The 25410-nt window shown below is 38.1% G+C and overlaps 1 non-coding gene and 1 pseudogene across 1 annotated transcript; one reads left to right on the top strand and one right to left on the bottom strand.

Annotated features, from left to right (window-relative positions):
- Positions 1-446: 446 nt before the first annotated feature.
- LOC112535324 lies at positions 447-553 on the top strand. The gene has a single exon (XR_003079478.2). It is a non-coding gene; the product is annotated as a small nucleolar RNA R71 (small nucleolar RNA).
- Positions 554-9534: 8981 nt separating this feature from the next.
- LOC125369545 lies at positions 9535-9847 on the bottom strand (annotated as a pseudogene).
- Positions 9848-25410: the final 15563 nt, after the last annotated feature.

Below are 25410 nucleotides of genomic sequence, written 5' to 3'. Positions count from 1 at the left end.
GGTTATTCTGCTGCCTTGGGGCATTCCCCATATAATCAACCTGCTCAACATTAGAAGAGACAGCAGAATTAGATGGAAAAATAGTATAGGATGAAGCAAACGTACCTCCCGCAGTACAGTTCGCACTATAATGTGGGCCACTATAAAACTCGCAGCCAACATTCGCTGCATGAACCGGCATCTAGAGTTGGTCAATCTTCTTGGCTAGAAGCTCCACCTGAGCTGCCAAGGCTGCTGTAGAGTCCACTTGGTTGACCACTCCCTGTCTTCCTGGTCGGCTCCTAGAGGATTGCCACTGATAGTTGTTCATTGCCATTTCCTCCATCAAGTTTTGAGCCTGCTCGGGCATCTTACTGTTTAGTGCCCCACCTGCTGCAGCATCCACCATCTGCCTCGTTGCAAGGTTCAACCCGCTGTAGAAGGTCTGAACCTGCATCCACACTGGCAATCCGTGATGTGGGTAGCATCTCAAAAGATCTTTAAACCTCTCCCATGTATCGTACATGCTTTCATCATCAAACTACACAAAAGAAGATATGTCATTTCTAAGTTTAGTAGTTTTAGCGGGAGGAAAATACTTATATAAAAATTTTTCAGCCAACGCCTTCCAAGTAGTAATCGTTTGCTATGGAAGGGATTGCAACCATCTCTTAGCTCTGCCCTTCAAGGAAAATGGAAACAATCTCAGCCGAATAGCATCGTCAGTTGTTCCATTTATCTTGAATGTGTCACAAATCTCCAAAAAATTAGAGATATGTGCATTGGGATCCTCGCTGGGCAATCCTCCAAACTGCATGCTTTGCTGGACCATCTAGATAACGTTGGATTTTATTTCAAAATTGTTGGCCAATACAGCAGGTCTAACTATACTAGTTTTCATCCCATCCAAAGATGGTAGAGCAAACTCGTACATCGTCCTCTGATCGTCATCAGCCTAGGGGTTGAGGTTCTCCATCGCGTCAACTCCTTGAATTTGAACTCTAACTCCGTCCTCCTCCTCAACTGCCTATAAACGTCGTCTCAATAATCTGAGAGAGCACTCCGGGTCAGATAAGGGTGCTATGGGATCAGGGTTAGAGCTCCTCGTCATAAACTACCTTAAACGGAAAACCAAACAACCACCAATCAATAAAAATAAAAAAATAAAAAAAAAAAATAAAGAATGAATGAATAAACAAATAATGACTAAATTAACACAGAAACAATTCACTCTAGTTTACCATTAATGTCCTTGGTAACGGCGCCAAAAACTTGATGGGCTACTTATGCAACCTACACCTAAGGCAGTGAACCTATCAATACGGTCTAGTACCAGTGAGTATCATGCTCGTATCCCTAAAGATCGGGTAAAAGTTACTACTGTTCGTTATGTTATTTAGTCTGAAATAAGGTGTGAAAAAGTCTAAATTAATTGATGAATGCTTATGAATGCAAATAAAGGAACAACAACAACTGACAATCGAAAGACAACCGTAACAATGAAGCAAACCCAAAAGAGACCTAAGTGATGGAATTCTAAGGTTGATTTTATAAACTGCCAATCTTGTTACCCGTGCCTAAATCCTGAATCGAACTCCGCTCCTCTCTCGAGCTCACTGAGTTCCTAAATATGCACTAACCTAATGGAATCTCTTCCTATTAGATTATTACAGATTAGCATTAAGCGTGATTTAGAACTATTAAGAGTTGTTAATTCTTAATCCGGCGAGTGAATTAACCTTATCTCTAAGTGTTAACTACCGGTTCTTACCATTTAATTTTTAGTTGTAAAAAGCATTTCTCAATGTCAAGAAACAACCCAAAAGACAATTTATTTAACGTCTCAAATTAATTGAATCAAATTGTATTACTAAACAGTAAGAAGAATACAAAAATGGCAGATAAAAATCCAATAATTAAACACAATTCATAAATAAAGGTGAACCCCAATGGGTTCGGCAATCGTAGCTACTCATAATGAAAGAAACAAATACAAAAGGAAATAAACAACAGAAAAGAGAATGGAACATATAACCGCTCTTCTATCGAATCGGAGTAGGAATGTCGCAAGTGCCAATTCTGAAACCATCCTCAAGTATGGATCTCGGAAGTCTCGGTCAAACGACTAGAAACTTCAATCTTTGCTTGAATCCTCCAAATCAATCCTTTGAACTGATGTTGGTCTCCCAAAATGTCAAGAACAGAGGTGCAGAAGTGAAAGGTCGCGCGCGTAGAGAAGTCTAGAAATCAGAAGTGGAACCCTGTCTCATTTTGCATGTGCCTATTTATAGGCAGAAGTGCCACAGCCGTTCCACAGTCCGTGCCATGGCCCATGCCATGGTCCGCGTAAATATGAACGGCTCGTGCCATGGTCCGTGCGTATATGGACGGCCCGAGCAACGGGCACCAACCTCAATGAAATGTCAAATTTTTGAAATTTTCCAAGGTCGTGCAAAAGCCTCGAAATGCGTGTTAACAAGAAACCTTCTCTAATAACATCTATTATGCATAAATCATCCAAATAGCTTTGTTTCTGCCCGTAAATCAATCAATCTCTATCAAAGAGTCTGAAAACCTGAAAAATTCATAAACATACCAAAGTGCAATCAAACAGGAATAAATATGACTCAAATACGCGAATAAACGACTGATAAACAGTAAATAAACATGCATTGAATCATCTACATCAAGCTTCCCCGCAGTACTCGGCTTGTCGCTACTTTGATTCAAAAGGTAATCGATAATTCCCGAGTTTCTCCGATTTTTTCAATCGTAACCATTTGTCACTCCGACTACTTCATCCATAGACTTTTTTATATTTTTTTAAGTACGCTCTAAAAGAAAAGTAAAGTAAATAATAAGCTTGCATTATAGAAGTGGTAGCTTCCCGCCTCCGTCGTTCCTATTGACCCTTCGCTGAGAAGTTCCCTTCCCTTTTTTAAAATGCCTAATTGGTATGCCTTAGCAAATGTACAAAATGGAGCTGCCCGCTATTTGGCTGACCCTCTTCAACCCATGCGGGTTGACGCAGAAGTCAAGATAGAAGGAATGGAATCACTGGAGAGTCATCTGTAGTTCACATTAAAAAGGGCGCTCAACAAGTGATTTTTGAAAGGTTAGTTAATTGCTTCTCATTGGAACAAAGAAATCGTTTGAAAAGTAATGAATAGCGGGCCGACTAAATGAGATTGAAGCTGTAGGCACCATGTCATTCATGGGTTGGTTCGATTCATTCTTCTCTTCCTCTATTTTAGAAGTGGACAGCTATAAGGAAATTTGAATAAGCAAGTTTAGATCCTCACTCAAATGAATTCTTCCGTAGGCTAGAGCTATTGAATATGACAATTCTATTCCAGGGTAAAGGAAGAGGAGAGAGAGAGCGCTTAACCAATTCTGCACTGCCTCTTATGAGAACAAGTTTTGGGGAACTAGGCTACTCTAACCGAGAAAACTCCTTGCTTGACTTAGTCCTGGTATGTATAGAAGTCTCGTGGGTAGGGTAGACTTATCTACTTGACTATCACCAAATTTGGATCTTGATATATGCGGTTGGTCTCCTTAGTCAATTTATGCACTCTCCACTTATCTCTCATCTCGAAGTTGTGCACAGAATTCTGCCGTATCTTAAGCCGTCTCCTAGGAAAAGTCTTTGATATACCTCTAATAGACAACTTCTTCTGTTTGCCTAGGAAGATACGGATTGGGCCGACTCACCGACGGATAGGAGGTGTACGAATATGACTAGATATTACACATTTTTGTGTGGAAATCTTATGACGTGGAAGAGTAAAAAGCAAACAGTTGTCGCACGATCGAGTATAGAAGCAAAGTAAAGAGCAATGGCTCACATTGCTTATTTGGTTGAAAACCTTACTAAGTGAGCTTGGAGTTGAGGTGTCTCATCCTGTGAGAATGTTTTATGATAATTAAGTAACAACTCACATTCCCTCTTATCCAGTTTTCCATTAATAAAGTAGCCTTACCTTATTATTAGAGAAGGGCATTTTGTTCGTGAAAAGATAGCCATGAAAGAAAATTCTACTCCATATGTGAAGTTTGAAGATTGGTTGGCTGACATCTCTACTAAAGCTCTTGGGAGAGATCATATGCGCCATATTGCATCCAAGCTGGGCATGATATATATCTATGCGTAAGCTTGACAGGGTGTTGTACTTAGTTAAGGGTAGATTAGACAATACACTTGCATCTATACATATGATATGATGTTATTCCTCTTATACTAATCTTACACCACTTCAACTTCTGTTTTCCTTCCTAAATGAGAGGAAGAAAAACCTAGCTTTCATCTTCTAGTCTAAAGGCAAAGACGGGACCTTTCCAGAGAGTTACTTACTCATAAGAGAAAGCTACTACAGGGAAGGGGGAACTTTTTATAGAGGAAGAGATTCGTGTACTGATTGCTTGCCTTAGCTTCCTTCTTATGCTTAAACTGCACTCTATAATTGCCCTTCTGTCATTTTTATCAGCCCTTTTAGGATATTCTATTCACTTCGCTCTATGAAATTCCATATGTCGGTGTACCTAGGCAATTCTCCTACGTCTAGATCAGTGACGACCAAATTACTACAGTAGGAGGGCCTATCCCTCTGTTCGAACACAAATGGTTTTAGTGTCGCTCCTTTAGGAAATTCTATCATGGAAACTAATGTGGCTAGACCATCTGCAAACTGATTTTGGGCTCTTGGCAAGAAAGTGTACGTGACTGTCAAAGAATTTTGCCAACTCCTCCAAGTACTCTTGATACGGCTTTAGCTTCTCATCCTTAGTCCTCCTTTTCCCTTGTGCTTGTGTAATCACTAAAGTAGAGTCCCTATAAATTTCTACTTCTTTAAGTCCCAGGTCAAATAAAGCTTCCATTCCTCCGATGCATGCTTCATATTCTTCCACATTGTTTGTCGCTGGGAAATGAGACTTCACTGAAATGGCAAAATAAGCATCTTCAGGAGCTACTAATACTATCCCAATTACATATCCCTTTTGATTAGTTGCGGCATCAGAATACATTTTCCACCCTCACTAAACATCTATCTCAAGAATCTCTTTATCTAGAAGATCAAAGTCTAGCTCCACCTTATCTTTTGTTGGAAATTTTGCAAAATACACGGCAACTGCGCGTCCCTTGATGGATGGATTTTCTAGTAACGTATTTCATGTCAAGTTCAGATAGTATGATTAACCAGTAGGACATTCTACCCATTAAAGTAGGTTTCTCAAACAAATATTTCAACGGATCCATCCTAGAGATAATAATAACCTAGTCAGCTAGCATGTAATGACGTAACTTCTTCGTAACCCATACCAATGCCAAGCAAGTCTTTTCAATCGCAAAATAATTCTCCTCATAAGCCAATGTCCTCTTACTTAAATAGTAAATAGCCTTCTCAATTCCCTCGTCATCCATTTATGCTAGGGTTTAGGGTTTAGGGTTATACAACCCATTACCACTTCTATAATAGATAAGTACAGTAATAGAGGCTTTCCTGGTCGCGTTGGGATCAAAACTGCTGGGTTCATCAAACATTCTTTGATCTGTTTGAATGCTTGCTGACACATCTCATCTCACTTCCTGCCTTTTTCCTCCCAGCCAGATCCGCATTAGGGAATTCATCCCTAAAGGAAGGCAAAAAGAGACTTCTTTCTTTTTACTATGAAAGCCGACAACAAAGCAAGGATAGTTTATGACTTCTTGCCCTATCTCTTAAAGCTTCACTAGCGAAAACTATTAACTCTTTCATTTCTATGACCAACCGAGAGTCCCTGTGCTATGGCTCACGCTTGGAATAAGGGTTTTTTTCCTGATTTGCTTTAGCAAGGTTGTATTTTTCCTTATTGAGCTTTAAAGTACTTATTGCAATTGTAACCGTACTCACAAAAATAAGAAACTTCTCTTTGACTTCAACACTTAAACTTCACTTTCCAACTTCATGGGAGTAGGGGCTTTCACTAGAACTGAAACTCTATCTTATGTTCAACTCAGCTTCCTTAACTTAAAGACTTTAAGGGCTTACTTTGTAGGGCTCTCCACTCGTGCTACCGAAAGGAACTAGAAGTAACCTTTTCTCTAAGCTAAGCTCGCCAGCCATCAACCAAGCCTATCAAATCTGTCTCTTGCGCTCTTATATAATCTTTGGCCTCTCTCTGCTTCTCGACTTTGCCGATCCTTCTTCCATTCCATATAAGGACCTTAATGTGGAACCATTGTTGTTTTCACGATCCCCTCGCATCTCAGCGCTGCCTCTGGTTTTTCGTCTTGTGTAGCCCTTATTTGTTTTTTGTTGTTTGCCCTTTACTTTCCTCTTCCCCCCTCTTTTCAACATCTATGATATGTTCTGCATTTTGTTCGCCCACTCTTTATTCAATATGGTTAGAACTAGGGGGGATCTTCCACCTTTAAAGTCTTAACACCATCAACTGAATGCTTACTTTTATTGCTCTTCTCATGTTCACCTCTTTTCTTAGGATTAGTTGACCTAAGGTTATTGTTTTGAGTCATTTGTTTATCACATAACAAGTGCCCCTCAGTCACTGCCATAGTTGACTCACTCAACCCTCTCTTCCAAATCCTCGCTTATATGGGCCAAATCACTCTCCTTCCTCGTTAAACTCGCCCCTTGACTACACCCTTCGCGACTTTGTTACCCAGACACTCATCTTGAGCAATCTCATCCATTTTTGTAGTGTCCAGATCTAGCATCTTTACTTCTTCTTGTTCAAGGTCCTCTAGAACTGTAAAACAGTTCGGGCTGACTAGGTCAAGTTAGGTCATTCCACTAACACAACTAATGTCTAGCTCCCCCCTTTTGGCATTGTCACTATTGGTACATGACCCTATCGGCTCGACATTTTTACAAATAACGTCCCTTACTCAATAAGCCAATGAAAAGACGAGAACGAGGACAACTGACTACCATTAAAAAGTCAGACTACAAGTACACATTGTATGATTGAAAACTGTCATTATGTACTACCTAGTGCTTGCAGGTCTGATTGGTGCCTTCTCTCCAAAAGTTGCTTAAATCAATGTTAAGTCTGACTATGAGGCTTCTTAGCTCGTAGCTAACTACTTATTGAAAGACCGAACAGCAAATTAAAAGAGGTCAAGGGGCTAAGTGACTCTCAAAAGTCGTCTCTTGTATCGCATGAAGGGAAATGACATAGATAAGATCATTGCTTGAAGAGTCTTATTGTTGAATTGATCTCAGAATTAGATCCTAATAGTAGCTACTAGCCATAGGTGCTTTATGAAAGCCGGTCCATAACAATGAAAGTACGATTTATTTTATCGATCGACCAAAAACTACTTCTTGCTTTTTTGCCTCTCTAGCTTGACTACTCTACTTGCTTAAAACAAGTGTGATTTGAACTTCATGGACTACTTGACTACCCTCCGTCTTGAAAGCAACAAGCAATGGATTGAGCTGCGTGAAAGCCGTTGCTCGTTAACGCTTTAATTGCAGGTTACTAATAAGATAGAAATGGCTTTTTTCTCGCTTGTTTGATGAGACTATATAAGGCTTTCTTCAATCGATAAAAACTAGGGATGAATGGAAGTCTTATAAGGCTTTAAGAGATGGGGACTCCAGCAGTAAGAAAGAGTCACTTAGTAAATCAATCGGTGGATCACACACACTTGTTAGAGACAAGGACACACCTGACTACTTAGAAAGTATACAAGTGTTGAAAGAGTGAAGTCTCGGGACAATCTAAATGTGAGGAATGGGATCTCCAAAGCTACCCGCCCTCATAAAGAAGTTCGCAAGCAAGGGACATGTCAAACACCTACCTTTCCAACTAAGTCATCGTCAGCAAGCGGTGGCCGACAAGGCCCATTTCCCTAAATATTTTAGGAAGCGAAAAGGAAAAGTTTGGAACTCGTTCAGTAAGATTCTCCTGAAAGTAGGCATTTACCCAAGGCACATATATTCAGAGTCTCTCAATTATACGTGTTTTAGGGAGTTGAACGTGTTATGAGTGGCCTATGTGAGTCGGGAACAAGGAATCTAAAAAGTGAAGTGAAAGTCAGCTCTAAATAGGATCCAAATTTGTTAAAATCCAGTTCCAATCTGGATATAAAAAAATTTTAGTTCAATCGTCAAAAGTTTGAGTTTAGTCTTCTTTACTCTTTTGAGTTAGTTTCTTAAGATAGAATAGGAAATCGGGTTTTCTGAAGAATCTCTCTTCCAGCCTATTAAGTAAAGTAAGTTAGTTCGAGATCAAAATCGGACCTGAAAGAGACTAGACTTCTAGTAACAGTAGGTGTGCCTTCAGTTGAGGAGAGCTGTTCAAAAGCAGTGGTTCTGAGCTCTTTCTGGTTTCGGTTCAGAAGAGGTAATTCCGTCAGTTGCACTAGTGGATTGAATAACCTTTTTTCTTAAGTGCCAACAAAGTTCATGTGTTTTTAGTTAATAAAAGTACAAATTTCGATAGGCTAGAGGATTGATACTATAAGTTAATTAAAGCAGGACAAATGCCTTAAAAGAGAAATCAAAGGCATTTTTCCACTTATCCAAGGAATCTCTTCTTGGCATTTGTATTTGAGAGAGAGAGCTATGCTTAGGTAAGTTTCTTTAGTAAACTTATTTGGCAAGTCAGAAGTGAACTCTATGGAGAGATAAGAAAGTAGTCCTGTATGAAATTCATAAAAAATGCATATTTGGAACTTGAGGAGGTCAATCTTAAGTGTCAGAAGCTATTGCTAAGGTACTCCCCCTCATCTATACAGGATAGGCAATTGAGAGAGAATAGAGCGCCAGTTTTGATTGAATAATCCTTTCCTATACTTGTATTGAGGTATACAAAAGATATGAGTAAAAGTAGGTAACATAAAGGGAGGGATTGCTGTTTTTTATTAGTGAGGGCAAGCAACTTTCATTTGTTTTATTGTTTGGTAGGGCTTTAAAGAGTAGGTGGTTCATATGTTTTTATAGCCCTAAAAATAATTAGTAGGAGGGTACACAAAGCAAGAGCTCTTGAAGTCTATAGGGGCGTGCTTCTTAATTCTTCCATTTAGGAACCTGGCTCGGGAACAGCTTCTTACTAGTAGGGGCTAATCACAGTAAGAGAGTCCAATCTCTGAAATAAAGCTTAGTCTCTCTATAGTAGTATACTAGTAGAAGGCATAGGTTATGACTTAATTCGATAAAATTAGAATACCTTTATATCTAAAATAAATGGTGCTCGATGAAATGATCTAGATTCCACACTATACTGTAGGCTGGGGTTCTGCTTGTCTCCTTTATAGTCGAGTGGCTTTGCTCCTCTACGAAGCTAGTCATTCAGTGTTCTTATAGAGGAACCATACTAGAAAGAAAATAGAAAAGGCCTTCAAAAAAGAGCGAGAGAGTGATGGGCAACCTTAGTCTATATGTTGCTTGTGAGTCGACAAGTACTAGTTTCATAATAGTACTGGCGCAAAAGGATCATTCCTTCACTTGCTGATCGTTCACGAGTTGAACTCGTTCTCTTGCCATGCCTTTCACTAACTTGCTTGAGTCGGACTCAATCACTCTTTTTGTTTTGAGGGTCATTCATTCTTCACTCTCTAATCTTGTTGGGAGGTACTACCCAAGGAAAGAAAAAGGTTACTTTTAGATCAAGGATAATAAATAAAATAGAAACAAGATAATATCATATATCGAAATGACTTCTGCCATCACTAGAAGGATCGAAACCACATTCGTAGGCTGATAATCTTTCTAGATAAGTCGAACTATTAGAAGCAAATGGAAAAGGAACACTAAGTGGGATCAAAGAAACCAACAGACTGATCACTAAATAGATAGAAATAGGTGCAAATTCTGACATCACCACAGCCCACTTGGTTATATTGCTCCTTACTCGTAGAGAGGCATATCGGAAAAAAAAAGCCCATCCTGTAACTTTTTTTAGATTTTAGAAAGAGGGGGTTGCCTGGGGCGAATCGTACATTTCATGAATATATTAATTGAATAAATCATCTATTAGTTCATCCAAATACTGCCTATGTAGAAATAGTATTTTGAAGCTCAATTTCGATCGAGATTTTTTCCATTAGACCCAGTTCGGTCATATCAGTTCCATAATCTAGCTTGCCCAGTTGGGGCTTAAAGTATTTGATTGGGCCAGTGTAATGAATGATCGTTGTTCGAGAACAAAATAATAAGACTTAAGGGTTTCACTTTCGCTCTTCGCTTAAAGCCGTAACTTCGTTGTTAAACCTTGACTATCGTGAGAATAATGCTCAGCTGCTTCACGTATTAAGAAAGCCATATTGCCTGAATGGAATGCTATAAGAGCATGGGTGAGTGGTAAGCATAGGAAGCCCGCCTGAAGGGTAGTGGCAGCAGTGTGGTTCTAGATGCCGTCGCGTCATTGAGATCTGCACTACGAGGTGGCAGGGACTTCAATTACCTTGTATCGCATGAAGAGAAGGGGTGGTAGGCTTAGTAAGGCTCGAACCTACAATATCACCGTTATGAGCGGTATGTTTCAACCAATTAAACTATAAGCCCCTATAGATCTCTACATGCAATTTACTCACTTCAAGAGGAGAGGATGGAAAGAGGGGGCCTTTGTTGTATCTGCTTCTTCCTCTTCCCAGGAATGGAATGAAGAATTAAAAAAAAGATAATTATCTTATTGTTTATAGATAGATATAGAATATTATATATCTACTTTAAATTAGAATAATACGACTCAAACGAGCGGAGGCTCTCTCTTTGCTTGCAATGCTGGCTGTTTGCCTTTCGAAAAGGTTTCACCTATTTGATTCAAAAGGCACTACTAAACTACTGTAGTACAGCTAGTGTTTGTTAGCAGTGCAACAGAATTCTGTTCACCCCAAAAGCCCTTCATATGCAAGCCCTACTGAAGTGAAGTACCAAAGGCGCTCTTAGTGACTTTCGTAACCCAACTCTTTAGTAGTGAGTTTGAGATTGGTAGAGCGACCTTTAGTATTTCAATAGTAGTTGAATCACAAGCCCACTAATAGCTTTTTTCTAGTTTATTTTAACTTTTGTGTAGTTGACCCTATTGACTCAAGGTTAGACAAAAAATAGACTCATGTTCATAGGAACAGGGAACCTTTCTATAGTGGATGTAGGCTTCAATTGTTTTGGTACTTTTTCATCACTAGTTATTATTTCATTTAGTAGTAACTAGTTGTTCACCTAGTGTAGGCTTGCTCTGCCAAACGTGTAGCTTAACGACTGAACTCATTGGCTACATAAGCTAGCCGATTACTTCATAGTGTTAGCCTTTGTCAACTGAAGTAGCATAGCACCGATTGATATCTAATAGAGCAGATAGATAGAGCGCGATGTGGGGCCTCATTTGAGTCGGGTCATCACGAACAAAGCCGTTTGTTTTTAATGTCATACTACAATAGTACCAAAAGGTGAACAACATTAGCACAACTACTAAGGATACTCTCTGATGTTGACTTTGTAAACTAATAGGCCTTAGTAACCTAACGGTTACTTTTGAATCAAAGTAGCGATGAAAGGGGGAAATAGCTCGGTCGGTTAAAGTACTGGTCTGTCATGCCAGAAGTCGCAGGTTCGAACCTAGTTTTCTCGGTCCGATCATGCTGACCAAAAATGGAAGAAGTCAGAGTTGGAAAAGGACGAAGTTCTACAAGTAGTGAGGGGTTCCCTTGAGTTCTTCATCGTGGGCCAGTCCCTAAATGATACCCTTCCCCTCGGATGATCACGGACATAGAGAGAGTTTATAGCCCCCCCACCCCCTATATACCATAACTCGTCCAACATTCCATGTTCCCGAACAGATCTCGTTCAATGCCTTCCCTATGATGACTCCCCTCTAATGTACCTAGCCTCTCAAATAGACGAGATCTCTATATAAAAGTTTTTTCATGTCAATGCCGATTGAACCAATCTTACTAGCTGCCAATTTCAGATGATGGTGCTCTATCGAAGGCAACCAAACGAGCCGCGAAACCTACTCTTGGATTGGCCACCCTCCATCGTCCTTAGATAGGGACCGGCTGGAAGGAGAGAGATTGAATCAAGGCTGCATTGGCCGAACCCACCCTAACTTTATTCAAAATAGGAAAGCAGGTGCCTACTTCCTCATTGTAGAGCGGGGCAGGTGAGAGCAACCAATATGATCTTTGGTCAATTCACGAATCAATCAGGCGAAAGTAAAGTCACCTTGATACTGAACCATATCGAGCCCTTCTGCTAAAAATAAAGAGCAGTAGGTCAGGCATTGTATTATAGATTATTCGGAAGGGATCTGTATAGTTTATTCATTTTTTGTCATAAAGATTGTTCCCCGGTATCACCTCAAGAGGGATGTGGGTGCTTCCTTCTATTGGGATAAGGGGAGTTCTGTGTCCTTGTCATAGGAAGTTTTGAGAGAGATATGGACTATGATAAGACAAAGGAAGCATCTTCGACCACTAGCAATTGCACCGAAGAATGTGGCGTGGCTTCGCCGATCCGACCTAGAAGAGTCCTATCTGAGCCGAGCCCACTGTAAATGGGTTGAAGACGGATTAACAACTCTTGACACAGAAAGACTAAATTAGACATAAATAACTGACATAAGATTGACACTAATCCATCTACAATTAACCTGATAAGTCTCCTTAGAGAAGAAGCAAGGATTATATCTCTCAAAATGGACCGTACTCAATATCCCCATCGGTCCTCTCCATCCATACCAGACACATGCACAGGCAAGGATCGTGGAAGAGTAGGTTCAGGCGCAAGAAGAAATGAGAGGGGAGGAGGAGCTCACAATTGTTTCCTTATCAAGGGCTTTGTTAGAACTTGCACTTTTTTCCACTGGTTGTTGTTGAATACTTTCTTGGCCTTAGTTAGATGATGGGAGAACAACTGCCATATGCCTAGGCCCAATATCATGTCTAGCCTTCTTTGCCACTTGATCTTCATTAACCTAAAATAAATGATGAATAATTTCTAAACTAACTAATATCTACAAGCTAAGTTCTAAGGGAGATGCAAGAGTAATTGATAACTAAAATAACCAAGACAAGAAAGGAAACCCAAAGGGAACCTAAACTAGTTGGCAATCAAACAAAAGATAAAGGATTGGTGAGTCTAATTATGCTACCTGTGGATGAATTCTTAACGAAATTCGGTTTCTCTCTCGAGATAACCGAATTCCTAAACCTAATAACCTAAAGTTGGAATCTCTTCCTAACGATTGATTCTTAAATTAGCATTATGCTTTAATCCGCCTCTATTAAGCTTTGTTAATTCTTAATCCGGCTAGTTAATTATTCTTATCTCTAAGCGATTATTAACCAGTTCTTGCTATTGAAAATTCCAATTGCCAAATGGACTTCTCAATCACACAAAGCAATCTTAACACATAATTCACAACGTCTCATGAATAATATATTATCTTATTAATACTGAAAGCAAGAAGAATACAAAACTAATCCAACCAATCCAACAATATAATACTAAGCCAACATAATAAAGAAATCCCAATGGATTTAATTAATCTAGCTAATCATGTTCATTAACAAAATACACAAGAATTCAATTACAATAAAGAGTAAAGGTAGAGAAACCCGATTACACCCTTGGATGAGAGTAAACAACCCCAATTCCTCTTGCTCGAATTGAATCGATTCTTGTTCCTCTTGCTCGATTTGAAATCCAATCAACGAACCTCGCCCAATCTTCAATCTTTGAAAGGAATCCGATTGAAATCTTGATCCAAGTCTCCTTTTCCCTTGGTTCCAACTTAGATAACCCTTAGAGAGAGAAATATTAGGGTTTTGGGACGTTCTCCCCCGCTCTCCTCTTTTCTTTCCTCTCTTCGTTCTTTTAATTAATTCCCCCTGTCGCCGCCAACACGGCCATGTTCCTGGCCGTGTTGGGGACACGGTTTGGTGTTCCTGGCCATGTTACTCTCTATGGCCGTGCTCCTAAGAACTTATTTTTCCTTGATGTTTGATGCATCCAACACGGCCACGTTGGTGACCGTTTCGGGAACACGGCCAGTGTTGAAACCAACACGGCCCTGTTCAGCTTCCTCATACTCGTACTTAGCTTGTTTGGGCAGCTTTGACGTCCAATTATGCTCCAATTCTTCCCTTTATCATTATTTGACTTCTTTTGAATCTAATGCACACAAACAGATGCATAGGGTGAGTGTTGGGACCAATTGACATCCAAATGTCCATAAAATCAATCTTAAAAGTCCTATTTAGATGTGTGTATTTTACGCACATCAAATAACCCCACACTTAGCTCATTGCTTGTCCTCAAGCAATCAAAAGTAAAATAAGGAAAATAAACCACTAAGGAACAACACCTAAACTGACAAACATGCTAGAGAGCTCCTGCACATATCCTTAATAAGCGTAAGTCAAACAGAAAGAACGAAGCAATCAATTCAAGTATAACAACCAAGATGCCAATAATTCGCACAATACTGCCTCAACAAAATTATTCAGAACCAACTCCTCACCAGATTCACTCTAAATCACTCAAAGTGTTTAAAGGGTAGTGTTTAATCGCTTAATGCATCAACTACTGCCTTACTTACTATATGCTTGCTCTTAAATCCTACTCCTACCACTTATGGAGAGTCAACAACCATGTCAAGAGGTCTCTATAAGGGTTGTAATGGGGATTAGGTAAGGGTAGGTAAATTTTGTCAGAGTTGAACCTATGGTGTTCTGCAATGAAATACATGACCTACACACAAGCTACAATAATTATATGGGATAAACAATGAACAGTAGTCCAAGGTGGGAAATAGGAATCAAGTCAAAATGTTTAGCTCACTTACTTTCTTTCTTTTCATCACCTTTCTGTCTTATTCTTCTATTTATTTTTTCTTTCTTTCTTTCTTTTTTTTCTTTCTTTTTTTCTTTTTTTGTTATAAGGGAAGAACATTCACATAGTAGAGTGAATTTCTTTTGGATTGAAGAAAGCTGCTACAAGATTCCACACTATTCCCAAGACAAAAATTCCCAATAAAAACAACTCATGTGCAAAATCATAACCCAAAGCAGAATAAAACTAAGTGGCAATGAAATATGATAGAAAATGGTGAAAGAGGGGTTTATCTACAGAATCAATAAACGAGTGAAGGCTATTTGGCTAGAATGAAAAACCTAAGTGCCTCTATCATACCAAAGTGTTAAACTCTCCTTGTGGCCCTCATAAGCATTACCGAGCAAGTTCTAAAAGTAAAGACAGTAATTGGCACTCTCAACAAGAAATAAATACAAGCATATAAAGTGTATGCTTACAATTTAGGCTCAATTTCTCACAAGTGTGCTTTTGAGTAGGTTCCAAACAAAAATCATCAAAACAGAATTAAATAAACCAAAGCAACTTAGTACAACACTCAAACTAATTATCTTACTTTTTTCCGCAAAACTCAACACTATCGGTTTTACCCGATCACATGGACATAAATAGGATTTCAAAAGCAAGTCAACAGTAAGAGCACCGAAATAAAGTGAAAAATTTTCAAAATTTTACAAAAAATTGCACAAAAAATAAAAAAAATAACTGAGATGGGATAAATATCACCCACCCCACACTTGAAGGACACACTGTCCCCAGTGTACAAAATATAAGAAATGAAAAAGGAGAAAGAACTAATACTGCCTTGACAATAGCTCCAGAGTGAAAAGAGGTGCATCAGCAGGTATATCAAGGCGTTGGCTGGTCTGTGGTGGAGAAGTGGCTGCAAATAATAAAATAAAGAATTAAAATTGAAAATGAAACAAAAATTAAATAAAATATGAAAACTAAAACTAATAAGATGTTTCAAAACAAAAGGTTAAAATATTAGAGATTAAAGATAAAAATTGGGGTGCCTCCCAAAAGGCTTCTTTTTGTTGTTATGAGTCTTCTTAGCTGGACTCATGATGAAAGCAAACAGTGGGGATTAATGACCATCCATCCTTCTTCCAAGAAAATGACTTCAAGTATCCGCTTAGAGGGATAATCGTCAATTTCCTCTTCCCGACTATCAAGCAAGCCGCTAGTATGATGGGCAAAACTCGTTCCTCGTATAATTGCATGTGGTCATGATGCTCTAGGGGCTCTTCCAATTTGAAAGTTGAAGTTTCACCAATTGGAAGGATCGACGGTTGGGCAATTTCTTCAGGAACGTCAATGGTTTTCTCTAGTCCTTGGCTTGGTTCAGTTGCTATAAGAAACTCGAGCTCCTCCAAGGCTTCTTCATTGGATAATTCGTGCTCATCTTCCATCATCGAAGGGACTTGTGGAAAATCCACCAAGAATTCCTCTAACTGAAACTCAGCATCATCAACTGTACGTTCCTATTAGTAGTCTTTCAGAGGGATCATGTTTGCCTCTTCCTTTTCTGGTTCTATCTCCATGTTCAAGAAATCGTCCTACACAGAAGCATTATCATCAAACATAATATATAACCTAGAAAAATTCTCACATGAACGCAAAGTGACGGCGCTCAAGTGTTCCTCGGATTCAGTAGCGTTTGATGAAGTTCCAATTGCTCTTCAGCTAGTAACTTGAAGATTAAGCTTACTTGATGCTCTATGTTCTTAATCGAGGCTTGTTGATCTTCAAGTATCATCTATGTTTGTTGGAATCTATCCTCAAGACTTGCAATAAACCTCATTATCAGCTCCTCTGACACTAACTCTTCACCTTGAGTTGATGGTGCAAGATTAGGCTGCTGAAATTCTGGTGGTTCTTGGCCATCTAAGCTCCATCCAAAGGGTGAATGAATGCTCAACTCTTGATTGTAGGTGCTTCCATACGAGTCATTTGGCCAATTTCCCATATAATTCACCTGTTCATAGTTATAAGAATAATGAGCAACATCACTATATAATGGACAATCATTACTCAAATGTAAACCACAACAAAATTCACAAAAAACTTGAGATAAAAGGATATGAATGGAGAGTTGATCGGTAGCCCTACAAAATGATTCCACTCGAGCTTCTAAAAATGCACGGGTATCCCAATTTTTAGCACTCTCTTGGTTCCTAATCCCATTTTCCAACGTATCACATAAAGAGTTCAGCATTGAACCTCCTTATCATCCACTATCTAAATCATAAACTTAACTAAATAAATATGTACAAACAAAACAGAAATAAATATAAATAAAAAAATGGCTAAATTAACAAATAGCCAATTTCACTCTAGTTTTCAAATAATCCCCGGCAACGGTGCCAAAAACTTGATGTTTGCTACTTGTGTTAGCTACAATCTAAGGCAGTGTACTTATCGATGCAGTCTAGCACTAATGGCGAGTATCAAGGTCGTATTCCTCGGGAAAGTGAAAGCCCAAAGTTACTCCTTTGTTCTTTGTTATATTAACCTAAAATGAGTGATGAATAATTGCTAAACTAACTAATGCTACAAGCTAAGTTCTAAGGGAGATGCAAGAGTACTTGATAACTAAAATAACCAAGATAAGAGAGCAAACCCAAAGGGAACCTAAACTAGTTGGCAATCAAACAAAAGATAAAGGATTGGTGAGTCTAATTATGCTACCCGTGGACGAATTCTTAACCGAATTCGGTTTCTCTCTCTCGATAACCGAATTCTTAAATCTAATAACCTAAAGTAGGAATCTCTTCCTAACAATTGATTCTTAAATTAGCATTAAGCTTTAATTTGCCTCTATTTAGCTTTGTTAATTCTTAATCCGGCTAGTTAATTATCCTTATCTCTAAGCGATTATTAACCAGTTCTTGCTATTCAAAATTCCAATTGCCAAATGGACTTCTCAATCACACAAAGCAATCTAAACACACAATTCACAATGTCTCATGAATAATGCATTATCTTATTAATACTGAAAGCAGGAAGAATACAAAACTAATCCAAACAATCCAATAATATAATACTAAGCCAACATAGTAAAGAAATCCCAATGGATTTAATCAATCTAGCTAATCATGTTCATTATCAAAATACACAAGAATTCAATTACAACAATGAGTAAAGGTAGAGAAAACCCGATTACACCCTTGGATGAGAGTAAAATTTAATTCCTCTTGCTCGAATTGAATCGATTCTTGTTCCTCTTGCTCGATTTGAAAACCAATCAATGAACCTTGCCTAATCTTCAATCTTTGAAGGGAATCCGATTAAAACCTTGATATAGTCTCCTTTTCCCTTGGTTCCAACTCAGAAAACCCTTAGAGAGAGAAATATTAGGGTTTGGGACGTTCTCCCCCGCTCTTTTTCTTCTTTCCTCTCTTTTTTCTTTTAATTAATTCTCCATGTCGCCACCAACATGGTCGTTTTGATGCCCGTGTTCCCAACACGGGTTGGTCTTTATGCTCGTGTTACTCTCTGTGGCCGTACTACCTAACAGCTTCTTTTTCTTTGATGTTTGATGCACCCAACACAGCCGTGTTGGTGCCCGTGTTGGGAACACGGACATTGTTAAAATCAACACGGCCATGTTCAGCTTCCTCATGCGTATACTTAGCTTGTTTCGGCAGCTTCGATGACCAATTATGCTCCAATTCTTCCCTTTATCATTCTTTGACTTCTTTTGGACCTAATGCACACAAACAGACGCATAGGGTGAGTGTTGGGACCAATTCACATCCAAATTTCCCTAAAATCAATCTTAAAAATCCCATTTAGATGTGTGTATTTTACGCTCATCACGCATCTTAGAGAAAACTGTGGGAGTGAGTAGGAAGGATTGGGCGGATAAGTTAGATGATACACTTTGGGCATTTACGACAGTGCTATCAGACTTTTACAAGCTTATAGGCTTATGTATGGGAAACCTTGCCATTTACTTGTTCAGTTAGAGCATAGCTCTTTGGGCCTTGAGAACTTGCAATTCTGATGTTGATTCTGCACATAAATAGAGATAGTGGCAGCTCAATGAGTTGGATGAGTGGCGCCAGCAAGCTTATGGTAGCTCATTCATCTATAAGGAGCAGACCAAGAAGTGGCACGAGAAGCGGTTAAGAGGCTCCAAGGAGTTTCAAGTTGGAGACCAAGTTTTACTCTATAATTCACGTCTTCGTTTGTCCCGAAAGGAAGCTCAAGAGTCGTTGGTTAAGACCGTTCGTGATCCAACTAGTGTTCCTATATGGCACGATCGAGTTGCATCATCCCGAGAAGGGAAATTTCAAGGTGAATGGTCATCGCTTGAAGCATTATCATGGAGACTTGTTTGAGGTTGAGGAGTGGGTCAATATAGTTTTGTTCCAGCGCGAGTGACCTTTTGTATAAGTCCAACTACACGACTCGGTCAAAAGAAGCGCTCTCAAGAGGCATTCTCGAGCTTATCCTTTGCATTTCTGAATTTTTAAGCATTTTACATTTTGGTTGATTTTGAACTTAAGTCTTTTCATTTTTACGTTGTTTTTGGTTGAAATTTACTTGGTTTTGTAGATTACTAGTTTATATAGGTGTTAGAGCACAAAACGGAGTGAAAGCACGTTTCTAGGTATCAACACGAGCTTGGCACGGTTTCAAACACGACCCCTGTTTGATTGCCCAAGGCGTGTTGGTTATGGAAAATGGAGCTATACGGTTCCCGAGAGTTACATGATTTCCAACACGGTCCATGTTAAAATCATGTTGATTAGAAGGCATACACGGACACAGTCCAGACAGCGAGCATGACCCATGTTGCGAACACAATCCACAACATGGGCGTGTCGATGGAGAACGACTATATATACGCAGAATCACATCACGGGCGTATCGAGACCGTTTCAAAAATTTTTCAAATTTTTTCCAAATTCTCTAGTATTCTCTTTACTTGTGTATTTTTCTCGCATTTCGTCACCAATCAAGTAAGTTTTCTTCTTCATTTTCTAATTTCTTTTGATTTTCAATTTTTAGTTTTTAATTCTCTGCTTGTTTATTTAATATTTTTGTTAGTCCATTCTCATTATCTTTTCTGATAATTTTGCTATTTTATTTTTCACTTGTTTCTACTGTTATTATCATTAAAATTATCGTAAATTAAATAGTTTTTATTTTCATGTAATTTTACTTTTTGTTGTTTAGCTTAGTTATTTAATTTCCGATTTCTATTTATACTATATATTTTCGTTGTTTTATTTGGTTTAAGTTGTTAGATTAATTTTATTTTTTTAGTTTTGCAAGTTAATTATGTGTTCTTTTAATCTGCCCTACATTACTGAATTTTGAAATTTTGGTTATTGTTGCTTATTAATTTATATGGGATTACCATTAGGCATTATTTTGCTGAATTTTCTATTTCGTGCTGGAATGCCATTGGCATTGTTTCTCTGCAGGAACTTGTGGTTTGAGCCATTTTCTAATGTCTTAGATTTTCTAAGTTTCCATTTTCAGCCGTTATGCTACTGAAATTTTGGCTATTTTTGTGATGTTCGAATTGTTTAGCTGCTGTGTATGCAATTTTTTTTATTCTTTTGTCACTGACTAATATCTTTTCAGGTACAAGGTTAGAGCGTACCAGACATCAGCCTCCATGATTGTCACAACCAAATTTATTTACTTCTTTTTATTAATAATTAATATTCATTAGCATGTCATTAAACATGTCATTTGCATCATGATTATATATGATCTATTTTATTATATTATGTGGTAGATAAATAAATTATTTAGTTACATATTGATTTAATTGAAAAGTAATGATTTTGGACTAAATTGAAAAGTTAGAAAGAAAGAGGATTAAATTGTGATTTGCCTATTTCCACACCAATATATACCACCTCTTTCATTTGTTCTTATCTACGTATGCTTTCCAATTTCCTTTTCTTCTTTGTCTCTCTCATTTTACTCCTTTCCTTCTTCAACTTTGATTTTCCAAATCAAACTCTACAAAACTTTTAGTAAGTGAAAATCAAATTCTTCTTTTAAGCTTGAAAGATTTGGGCTTTCTTAATCAAGGAAAACAAAGGTGAGTAATTTTAATTGCTTGATTTTGCTGTAAATTAGGGTTAATGATATGAAATTGTTGATGATTATGTGTTTTGGAATTGTTTAATCAAGAGTAAACATGCTTTTACTTGTGATCTTGAAGCTGAAATTTCTGGGCAGATTTTTCACTTATGATTTCGTGACCTTAGAGGCTTTATCTCGAAAATTTTCAAACATGAAAGTTGTAGGTATATGTCTCAAGAATATCTCTGTAAAATGGTTTTGCAGATTGTTGAGTGAGTAGAAACTTATAAGGTTCGATTTTGCTGCTGCTCTGTTTTTGGTTCAGCAGGTGACCTGGTTTTTGTGCTGACATTTTGAGGCATTTAGAGGCTGAACCAAGCAGAGAGTTAAACATGAAAGTTGTTCATTTATATATGTAGTATATGTCTGAAAAATTTCATAATTTTTGGTTGAGTATAACGTGAGATATGTTGAACTTAATATGGCCTGCCCGAAACTGTTTTAAGCAGAAATCGGGCTTAGGATTCAGAAATTTGTTGCTAATTGTGTGTTTCACAACTTGAGCTAGAAAAGTCCAAATTGAGTAAAATTAGTGTCTATAGAAACTTTAGAATGTTAAATTTATATCTGGAGAGTTTCATCAGAAAATTCATTTGTTTGATTGGTCATTTAATAGGAAACTTTTTTTCTGTTCTGTTTAGATGGAAATTTGAGCAGCTGTATAGAAAATGCCATAACTATTTCTATACCAATGATTTTGAGGTGATTCTTTCTGCTATGGTTTCTATAAAAATGGAAGTGTAATTCTGGAAAATATGAGATTTTTATTAATTGTACATAAGTTTTGGTGTAATTTCTAAGTCAGTACCTACAAGCTGCCTTTATCAACAAATATGTTGATTTGTTGTCATTCATCTCATGCATCATATTAATATCTAGAATATATGTTATTTTGTTGAAATGTGATATTTTATTGATAGTAAATATATATATATATATTTATGCCTTGTGATTGAATTGTATTTGTATTGAATATGTGAATAGGTTCATCCAAAGGCAAGGAAGTGGTAAGAGAAAAAGAATAGGATTACTTTGTTATCCTATAACTTCTGGTAAGTATTTAATAGACTAAACTTTGTGTATATTGAGTAGGGACTGCTGTTTGATTACTTGATAATTTCTTGGTTGACTGAGTTGATATTAGTTAGGTTTTGGCTTGTTATAAAGTGAATTGATTGTGATGTGTTGTGAAGTGAAATGATTGTGATTAAGGATTGATGACTTTTGTATGGATATTGTGTGATCGGAAAGTCAGGCGGATAGCTACCCGAGTATGTGAGATGGCAAGACTGAGCCGGACGGATAGTCTTGTCAAGTGGTTACTGAAATTTAAAAATGTGAGGAAATGTAAGGATGAGTCATCTGATCCTAATTTGATAGAAATAATGTGGAATTGAATTATTTGACTTGGTTGAGTTTGAGATTATTTGCATTACGTGAGATGAAATTATATGTTTATGAGAATAACTGAAATGGTTGATTTTGTGATTGTTAGTTAAGTGTTGGTATAATTTTCTGTATTGATAAAGATTTGATAATTCTAGCCTAATATACTATAGTTTAGTAAATTAAATGCTTATTGAGTCGCTAGCTCATTCCTTAGCAATTTTTTTTTTCAGGTTAGTGCAGTTGTAGATAGCCTTAGCTGTGCATTGCTCTTTTGCATCGATCAATATTATCGGGGTGGGCCAGAGGAGTTATCTAAAGCATTGGGGCATTTTGGAAACTTGTGTGAATTAAACTACTGTATAAATATTTCTTATATATATTAAGTATGTCATGCCACTTAAATTGTATGAATGTATATTGTAACTAAGTAGTAAATTATGTTTATAAAGTTATATATATATATATATTGCTATTCAATGGGAAGTTTGAGTTGGGGTGTTATAATGATAGACTCAATATAAGAGACATTGTACAGATACAGATGCCTCTTCTTCTTAGCAGCAGCAAGGTCCAGCACCAGCACAGCCGCAACAACGAGCCAGACCTCAAAGACCCTTAGCACTAACACCAGCTCCCGTGAGACACCAACTTCTAACTTTTCAGTCTGTAGACCACGAGTAGCGCTTCGAGTCTCTTCGATGGAAGCAAGTAGGGTCTGGACGTTGTATTGACTTCACCGCACTAGAGAGGGTCGGACTTGCCTCAAAGGTTAGAGAGCTCTTTAACACCCTACCCTACGTTCGCTTCTTTGACATCATTGAGCTTATGTACCAAGAGCTCACTATAGAGTTCTACAATAGATCACTAATTGGCATCAGCCAGATGCCACTTCTTTCAGGCTAGGGCGGCAATCAGTTTTTTATGAGGGTGCCTCAGTTTAGGATGCACTTGGGGCTATGGACTCATGAGGAGATCACTAGAGAGGCTTACCATGGATGCCTATATACTCACCCCATCCCTTGTAAGAGGATAGGGGATGAGATTGTAACCAATCTAGAGCATTAGTCTCCGAGCCGCTCGAACGTGTCCATCAGTCTAGACCGACTCTGATATCTACATTCACTTCTAGTATACACCATTACAGGTAGAAGGGAGAGCTTTGGGATAGTGACATAGACCAAGGTCTTCATCCTTTGGGCACTACACCAGCGCAAGAAGCTGGAACTTGGCTATCTTCTAACCAGTCAGATTAGGACCTTTGTAAGGGAATCCAAGAAGATACATCTCTATTTTACCTCTACATCACATGATTAGCTAGAAGGTTAGGTGTTCTGGATGGCTGTTTGGGTGAGCTGACCTAAATAGGGGACATGTTACTAGTGGGAGTCCACTAGATGATTAACATACGGATGGTGACAACATTTCAAGGGCGCCATGGCATAAAGTACAGATTGGTTAGCCGGATCATACGGAAGGCTAGGGAGGCTAGAGCTAGAGCACCACAAGACCCAGCTGTAGACGTATCAAAACTCATACCATGCAATGTACCTGAGCTGGTGCATGCTTTCGCCCCCTCTCCTGTTGCTTCATCTTCATACACTGCTAGCACTTCCAGTGCTTAGATAGGTGTTATTGCAGATCACTTAGATAGGATTTCAGACCTTCAGCAACAACACTTTACTAAGTTCAGGCACTTCCGGCAGGAGATCAGAGTGCAGCTCCAGGGTTTTAACGAGGCACTGCAGTAGCTTTTGGAGGGCCTCGAGAGACAGTTACACGGGCTGATTAGATGCAGCCCAGCTCTAGTGGATGGCCGATTCCAGTGGGGATGATAGAGTGCAGCAATTCTTTGATGACATAGGTGATATTAACCTGGATCTCAATGGTTGTTTCCTAGATGCGGCCTAGCCTCCACCAGCTTCAGCTGCCACTGAGGACCATCTACCGACTACTAGCACAACTCCTACCAAGGGCGCACCGATTTTCACTCCACCAGGTATTTACTTTATTTTTCTTATATTTTATGTACTTGGGTATTATTGCTTTTTCTTCTCTTATTTGTACTTCCCATGCGAGGTACCTACTTCGTTTTACACTGAGGACAATGTGTTCTTCAAGTGTGGGGTGGGTAAATCGTATGTTCCTGGGGTGGGTAAATCATATGTTCCTTTCTCTTTCTTGTGACTTTTGGATGTGTCTGAGATGGCTATCGCTGATCATGTATATTGTTAGGATGTTAGGATACTATGTTTTTATGCACTTCAGTTATGCTATTTTTGAGGTGATTGAAAATTTGAATTATAGAATTGTAGTTACTTTTCTTTATTGTTCATTGTCCTTGGAAAATAATTAATGGTGTTTAATACATCAACTCTACCGGGGTTACTTAAATTTTTCTCGAGCTGTCAAATTTTAACTTAGAATTTTCATTATGTCATATGCATGTATTTCTTAAGTGATGACTCAATTAATGATGTTGAGAACCAATTGCAATTAATGCCACACTTCAAATGTGAGATTTTGAGCCATTTTGAGCATTCATTATACATATGCTCTTTATATTTCTTGTTTGAGTGTGCATTATACATGGCTTTGCTTCTACAACTTGCTTTGTAATGCTTGTTCAGGTTACATGAATTCGTGAATACCATGAGATGATTTGGGCAACTTAGGATTCACCACACTTGGCCAAAAGCCTACCCTTTGTGTTTCCATTAGTTAGCCATGTTTGTGCCTTTACCCCTTTCTTCATTTTTACACCATTTCACACTTTACATTTTAACCTTTTTATTTCATCTTTCTTTTATCTTTAGACTGAAATTTTTATGATTTGCTCACTCTTATTTGGGATTAAAATGCCATTTGCTATGTTGGTAAATTAACTAAGTCCTTTTGATATCTTAAGATACTCCCTTCAATCCAAACTATATTTTTGCTCTTTACTTTATTTAGTTGTATGCAACAGTTCTCTTATAAGCTGCTAGTCCAATTTTGTTGAAAAGAAAACAAAACAAAACAACAAAATTCTTTATTTATTTATCTTTTTATTGGATTTATAGTATTTTCAAGCGTTATTCTATAAATTGAGGATTTAGTGAATATCTTCTTT

This window comes from Ricinus communis, chromosome 3, assembly GCF_019578655.1.
Source record: "Ricinus communis isolate WT05 ecotype wild-type chromosome 3, ASM1957865v1, whole genome shotgun sequence".
In the NCBI taxonomy this organism is placed as follows: Eukaryota; Viridiplantae; Streptophyta; class Magnoliopsida; order Malpighiales; family Euphorbiaceae; genus Ricinus; species Ricinus communis.
Note: the sequence above shows the minus strand (reverse complement) of the source record. Positions and strands in the feature narration are given on the sequence as shown.